Below are 7,587 nucleotides of genomic sequence, written 5' to 3' on the forward strand. Positions count from 1 at the left end.
CCCATGAAACGGCCCTTACAACAACAAAAAACACATGAAAAAACACGTGTGAGCAAATCACGTGAAAAATGTCCCAATAATTCTCATGAGTCAGATATGTGGTTTTCAGACATATGTGTGAAGTTTCACATAAAACTTTCCCTCGTGTTATTGTTTCTGGTTTTCACCTCATTTCCACACATCTATTTTTCTCCCATCCCGGGTCCATCAAGGACAATCCCTGCTTAGCTTTAGAAACAAACCAGCAGTGGGACGCAGGGTGCTATGTTGCTGGTATTCATTTTTTGAAACTTGCAGTTGGAAAAAGGCAGCAAAAGCAAAGGCTAGTATAACAGCCATCGATAGGGACAATTACAGGAAAGAGGGAGGTGTTTTATTCAATCGCGCATCCATTTACAAATAATTTGTTACGCGCATTTATAAATGATTTCCTTGCATTATTTTGCCTTGCTATGAATACTTTGGGGTTTATGTTTCTATTTCAATATCATTCTTTTTGTTTGCAATACTAGGAATTTTGTTCTTTATTTATTTAAGCAGGGAGTCGCCATTGAGACCAGGGTCTCCTTTCACAAGGGAGCCTTGCATACATCATTTCTAAATCATAATGTGCTTTAAAACTGGAAAAAACAGATTTACCTAGTTCGGTTGGGACCCGAGGAACCTCAAGAGTTAATCAACCTTGTGAACGTGTTTGGTATCTCATGTTTTTTAATATTTGGAACAGGAAAGTCTGAACCTGGTGCAGTAGAGATTTGCAAACAGAAAGGGAATAATGAGGTGATCTACGGGACTTTAATGAGGACCAGCCAACCTTTTGATACAGGATGCAGCGCTGAGTATTAAAACTGTCCCCTGTGATAAATCGAAGGGCGCTGTAGTAGACAACATCCAAAGGTTTAAGAGTATGCTGCAATCTGTTAAACGGTGTCACCGTAGTCAAAAACTGGCAGGAAAGTTGACTGTACGATCTGCTTCCTGCTATGAGGCAAGATTTATTTCTTAAAAAGAAGCCCGCTTTAAATCTTAGCTTTTTAACTAGCTCATCCATGTGTTTTGTTAACATTACTTTGTCGATCCAAGTGCCCAGATATTTATAGGGGGGAACCCGGTCGATGGAAGAACCATCCAATGAATAAATATGTAGTCCATCTGATTTTTTTTGAGAGAATTAGAGAACAGCATTCTGTATATTTAGACTTGCCCGCATTAAGTAAACGTTTTAAACCAGACAGGGCTTTCTGTCAGGCAACAAAGTCAGATTGCAGCTCTAACATAGCCTGGTCAACAGTTGGGGCAATGGCAAACATAAGTGTCATCTGCATACAGATGAATATTACAAGAGAACTATTTATATAAACAGTCAAGAGAACATGTCCCAATACCGACCCCTGCGGTACACCTTTTGTAATATCCAGGAAACTAGACTTGACACCATCTGAAATCACACGTTGTGTCCTATCTGAAGGATCATTCTCAAATCACTGGCAAGAAGCCTGATCCAGGCCTCTTTCAGTCAGGCTTTGAATAAGAATGTTATGGTCAACAGTGTCGAAGGCCCTGGAAAGGTCTATAAATAAGACAGCACAATGTTTTTAATGATCTAGGCAATTTAACACATCTAAAACAAGTGTAGCAGCTGAAACGGGGCTATATCCAGGTCTAAAACCAGACTGGTGCACATTTAGAATAGAATGAGAAGTTTAAAAAGGATTACCTGAGAGCTGGCCAGGGATTCTAAACCTTTGGAAGGGCAAGATACAGTGCATTCGGAAAGTATTCAGACCCCTTCCCTTTTTCCACATTTTGTTATGTTGCAGCCTTATTCTTAACTTGATTAAATAAACAAAATCCTCATCAATCTACACACAATACCTGATAATGAAAAAGGAAAAATCTGTTTTTTATAAATTTTTGCAAATGTGTTAACAGTAAAAAATAAAAATAAAATCCTTATTTATATAAGTATTCAGACCCTCTGCTATGAGACTCGAAATTGAGCTCAGGTGAATCTTGTTTCCATTGATCATCCTTGAGATGTTTCTACAACTTGATTGGAGTCCACCTGTGGTAAATTCGATGGATGTGACATGATTCGGAAAGGCACACACCTGTATCCCTCAGTTGGTCTCTCAGTTGACAGTGCATGTCAGAGCAAAAACCAAGCAATGAGGTTGGAGGTATTGTCTGTAGAGCTCCAAGACAGGATTGTGTTGAAGCACAAATCTGGGGAAGGGTATCAAACAATTTCTGCCTTCATTGAAGGTCCCCAAGAACACAATGGCCTCCCTCAATCTTAAATGGAAAAAGTTTGGAACCACAAAGACTCTACCTAGAGCTGGCCACCCGGCCAAAATGAGCAATTGGGGAGAAGGGCCTTGGTCAGGGAGGTGACCAAGAACCCGATGGTCACTCTGACAGAGCTCCAGAGTTCCTCTGTGGAGATGGGAGAACCTTCCAGAAGGACAACCATCTCTGCAGCACTCCACCAATCAGGCCTTTATGGTCGAGTGGCCAGATGGAAGCCACTCTTCAGTAAAATGCACATGACAGCTCGCTTAGAGTTGCCAAAAGATTCTCTGGTCTGATCAAACCAAGATGGAACTCTTTGGCCTGAATGCCAAGCTTCACGTCTGGAGGAAACCTGGCACCATCCTTACGGTGAAGCATGGTGGTGGCAGCATCATGCTGTGGGGATGTTTTTCAGTGGCAGGGACTGGGAGACTAGTCAGGATCGAGGGAAAGATGAACGGAGCAAAGTACAGAGAGATCGTTGATGAATACCTGCTCCAGAGTGCTCAGCACCTCAGACTGGGGTGAAGGTTCACCTTCAAACAGGACAACAACCCGAAGGACACAGCCAAGACAACGTAGGAGTGGCTCGGGACAAGTCTCTGAATGTCCTTGAGTGGCCCATCCAGAGCACGGACTTAAATCTCATCGAACATCTCTGGAGAGACCTGAAAATAGCTGTGTAGCGACACTCCCCATCCAACCTGACAGAGCTTGTATTAAAGTAGTCAAAAGTTTAGTATTTGGTCTCCTATTCCTAGCACACAATGATTACATAAAGCTTGTGACTACAAACTTGTTGGATGCATTTGTTGTTTGTTTTGGTTGAGTTTCAGATTATTTTGTGCCCAATAGAAAGTTATAGTAAATCATGTATTGTGTCATTTTGGAGTCACATTTATTGTAAATAAGAATATAATATGTTTCTGAACACTTCTACATTACTGTTGATACTACTATGATTACAGATAGTCCTGAATGAATCGTGAATAAGGATGAGTGAGAAAGTTAGAGGCACAAATATCATACCCCCCCAAAAAATGCATGTCTTGGGGGTATGATATTTGCATGTTGTAACGGTTGTCGTACTCCTCCTTCTCCTCCTTGGACGAGGAGAGGAGAGAGGGATCGGAAGACCAATGCGCAGCAAGGTATGTAGACATACTGATTATTTAGACAGACGAAACACGGGAAAAACACTTGGAAAAATACAAAATAACAAAACGAAAAAGTAGACAGACCTGAACTATACGAACTTACATATAACACGAAGAACGCACGAACAGGGAAAATAGACTACACAAAAAGAACAATGTACAAACAAACCGAACAGTCCCGTATGGTGCGACAAACACTGACACAGGAGACAACCACCCACAACGAACACTGTGAAACAACCTACCTAAATATGACTCTCAATTAGAGGAAACGCCAAACACCTGCCTCTAGTTGAGAGCCATACCAGGCAACCCTTAAACCAACATAGAAACCGAAAACATAGAATGCCCACCCAAACTCACGTCCTGACCAACTAACACATACAACAAACTAACAGAAATAGGTCAGGAACGTGACACACGTCTGTAACTTTAAAGTTGGAGCGAGTAGGTTTAGTTATCAAATTAGTTATATTTAGCTCAGTACAAATATATTTCATCCTTATATTTTCAGCCTATCTGAAACTGGCATCAACCAATCCAGATTAAAATCACCCAAAATGAATAATTCAGATTTAGATATAATAATAATTCAGACAGTAATTCAGACAATTTGCTTAGAGCACAAATTTCTTTAATATTAATTGCACAAAGTAACTCGCCCCACTAAGGAATTGCACCATATAATAACTCTATGACTCTACTAAAGGTGTTTAAAGCGGCAATCTTTAATTGAAACATTAACAAAGTGTACTCCCCGCCAAAGTGTTCTCCCCGTTTCAGTAAAAAGCTGAGGGATGGGGCTGGAGAAATGCAACCGCTCTCAAATCCATAGACTACGCTATGGATGCAAGGACTGACCATCCATGATATCAATATTATAGTTTTAACCATGTTTTTTAATCTATACAGTAGTTGTTTAACTTGGATGTAGCAACTAAGGATGGCGTCTTTAACAGGCAGTGTCGCCATTTGAAAGTGATCCACTAACCTGGCCCCCAAAAATGTATTCTGTCCACTGTTCCGCGAATGTCCCGCAAAATTGTTCCCTTGTCCCGCATTTATACTTTTTAGATGTGGTCACCCTTATTCCACCGGTGGAAACATTGCTACTACAACATGTTTTAGAACCATCTTTTCACATGTGAGGAGAATAACATTATTTCAACCCCATATGAGAATCTGCAGTTCCACATGCAAAAGTGAGATTTTTACAGTTGGAGTTTTCTTACATGTGAAACGGCATATTTGATTTTCACTTTCACATGTGGATATTGCAAGTTCACATGAAAAACTATGGGGACGTTTTTCACATATGAGACTGCAAATGTGATTTTAACGTGAATGGTTTTCACATGTGAAAATGCAATTCCACGTGTAAAATTCAGATTTTCATATGTGGAATTTTCTTACATGTGAACCTACAAATGAGATTTTCACGTGATTGATTTTCATATTGGAACTTGCAATTCCACATGTGAAAGTGAGATTTTTGAATGTGAATGTTTTTCACGTATGAAACTGCAAAGTCGATTTTTACAAGGGATTGTTCTTAATTAACATGCGAAAGTTTTCACACCCCTTGACTTTTTCAATATTTTGTTGTGCTACAGCCTACATTTGAATTGGATTTCATTTAGATTTTGTGTCACTGATCTACACACAATACACCATAATGTCAAAGTGGAATTATGTTTTTAGATTAGTTTTATTTTTTATTAATACAAAATAATTAATAGCTGAAATGTCTTGAGTCAATAAGTATTCAACCTCTTTGTTATGGCAAGCCTAAATAACATCAGGAGTAAAAATTAGCTTAACAAGTCACATAATAAGTTGCATGGACTCATTGTGTGCAATAATGGTGTTTAGCATGATTTTTGAATGACTACCGCACCTCTGTACCCCACAGTATCTGTCAGGTCCATCAATTGAGCAGTGACTTTCAAGCACAGATTCAACCACAAAGACAAGGGAGGTTTTCCAATGCCTCACAAAGAAGGGCACCAATTCGTAGATACATTTTTTTTTAAAGCAGACATTGAATATCCCTTTTAGAATGGTGAAGTTATTAATTACACTTTGGATGGTGTATCAATTACACCCAGTCATAACAAAGACACAGGCATCCTTCCTAACTCAGTTGACGGAGAGGAAGGAAACCGCTTAGGGATTTTGCCATGAGGTCAATGGTGATTTTAAACCAGTTACAGAGTTTAATGGCTGTGAAAGGAGAAAACTTGGGATGGATCAACAACATTGTAGTTACTCCACAATACTAAACTAAATGACAAAGACTAGGGAGGATGTTTTTTTTATAAAAAGAAAAGGAGTATAACTAAGCACAGGCAAAGTCCTAGAGGAAAACCTGGTTCAGTCTGCTTTCCAGCAGACACTGAGAGACAAATCCACATTTCAGCAGGACAATAACCTAAACACAAGGCCAATTATACACTGGAGATACTTACTAAGATGACATTGAATGTTCCTGAGTGGCCTAGTTACAGTTTTGACTTAAATTGCCTTTAAAATCTATGGCATACTTGACAATGGCTATCTAGCAATTATCAACAACCAACTTGACAGAGCTTGAAGAATTTGTTAAAGAATAATGGGCAAATTATTGTACAATTCATGTTTGCAAAGCTCTTAGAGACTTACCAAGAAATACTCCCAGCTGTAATCGCTGACAAAGGTGATTCTAATATGTATTGACTCAGTGGGTTCAATATTTATCTCGTCAAAATATATTAGTGTTTCAGTTTCCATTAATTGAAAAAACAAATCGAAATTTTCTTCCACTTTGAAATTACAGAGTATGTTGTGTAGATGGCAAAAAAATAAATAAATAATTAAATACATTTTAATCCCACTTGGTAACACATCTAAATGTGTAAAAAAGTAAAGGGGTGTGAATACTTTGTGAAGGCACTGTAATACAGTACATGTACTATATTACACTTTGATTCAGTCAACTCTGACAATCGTTGATGTACTACTGATCTAGGGTTGATGTTAGTGGTTTTCTGTAGTGGCATCCTAGAGAAAGCTAGTTATGATCATACGTCACCATTTCCTGTCACAATCTGTCAAATCCTACAAGTGATCAACACGACTCCCAAACACTCCCAATGCTCTCACTCCCGGTGGATATGATAGAAAGGGAGAGTAGACTGTTTCTCCAGCATAAGTGCCTGTGAATTAGTGTTACATTCACTGTAGCTGTCGACACTTAGACAAACAGAGAGCGCTCTTGCTGTTCCTGTTGCCTTGTAGTCAGTCCTTAGGTCATACTAAAGGCCTCCCTCAGGTCTACTCAAACTCTATGGGTCTCTATGGCAATGAGGGAGGTAACGTTAACACATACAAACACAGTCCGTTTCACAGCACTCGTGGAAATGACTGTTGCGAGCATCTGTCGTTTAAAATGGAATATGAGTTTAGGGTAATCGGTCAATCCATTCCAAACAGCACATGGAAGTGATTACATTTGCTTTTGAGTTCGTGTAGAATGCCATGGAATGGATGAGCATTCCGGAATACTGACGTAGACATTAAGGGCTCTCGGAATAATGTGATACGCCTCTGTAGCATGCAGAAACCTTTGACTTAATCCTGACCCACTCCGAGAGGGGAGACAACACGGGCGGATGCCTGGCCCCTACCCAGACCATCAACCCCAAAAACAAAGGGATGCAACCCTGAACGTTTAAAACTGAACTGCGATAACCTTTGCATTCAATTCATTCCATCACTTTTCCTGCTGTAAATTCAACTTCAGAGGATTGTATGCATTTTGTTGACAACTGCACCAAGCATATGGTGGCTTTTGTTTTTACGTAACCAGTTTGTTTAACATTGATAGTCAGGCAATGGAAATGTCAATGATCAACAGGCATGGAGTTGCTTCTGGCGTCTTTTACTTGCAGCACAACAATAATTAGGCCTTGTCCAGTGCAGTAACTGAATCTATAGTAGGCCTACTCAATTATACACAGTGGAAATTGAAGGGTAGGCTTATGCTACTACAAGAGCAAAAGTGTATTGACATATTCTCTTTGCTCAACTGAATGAAGCAATGTATCCTATAGGAACATAGAACAGTATACGCAGTTTGAAATGAACTCCGTAACACTCT

The sequence above is a fragment of the Salvelinus fontinalis genome, chromosome 30 (assembly GCF_029448725.1).
Source record: "Salvelinus fontinalis isolate EN_2023a chromosome 30, ASM2944872v1, whole genome shotgun sequence".
NCBI classification, from domain to species: Eukaryota; Metazoa; Chordata; class Actinopteri; order Salmoniformes; family Salmonidae; genus Salvelinus; species Salvelinus fontinalis.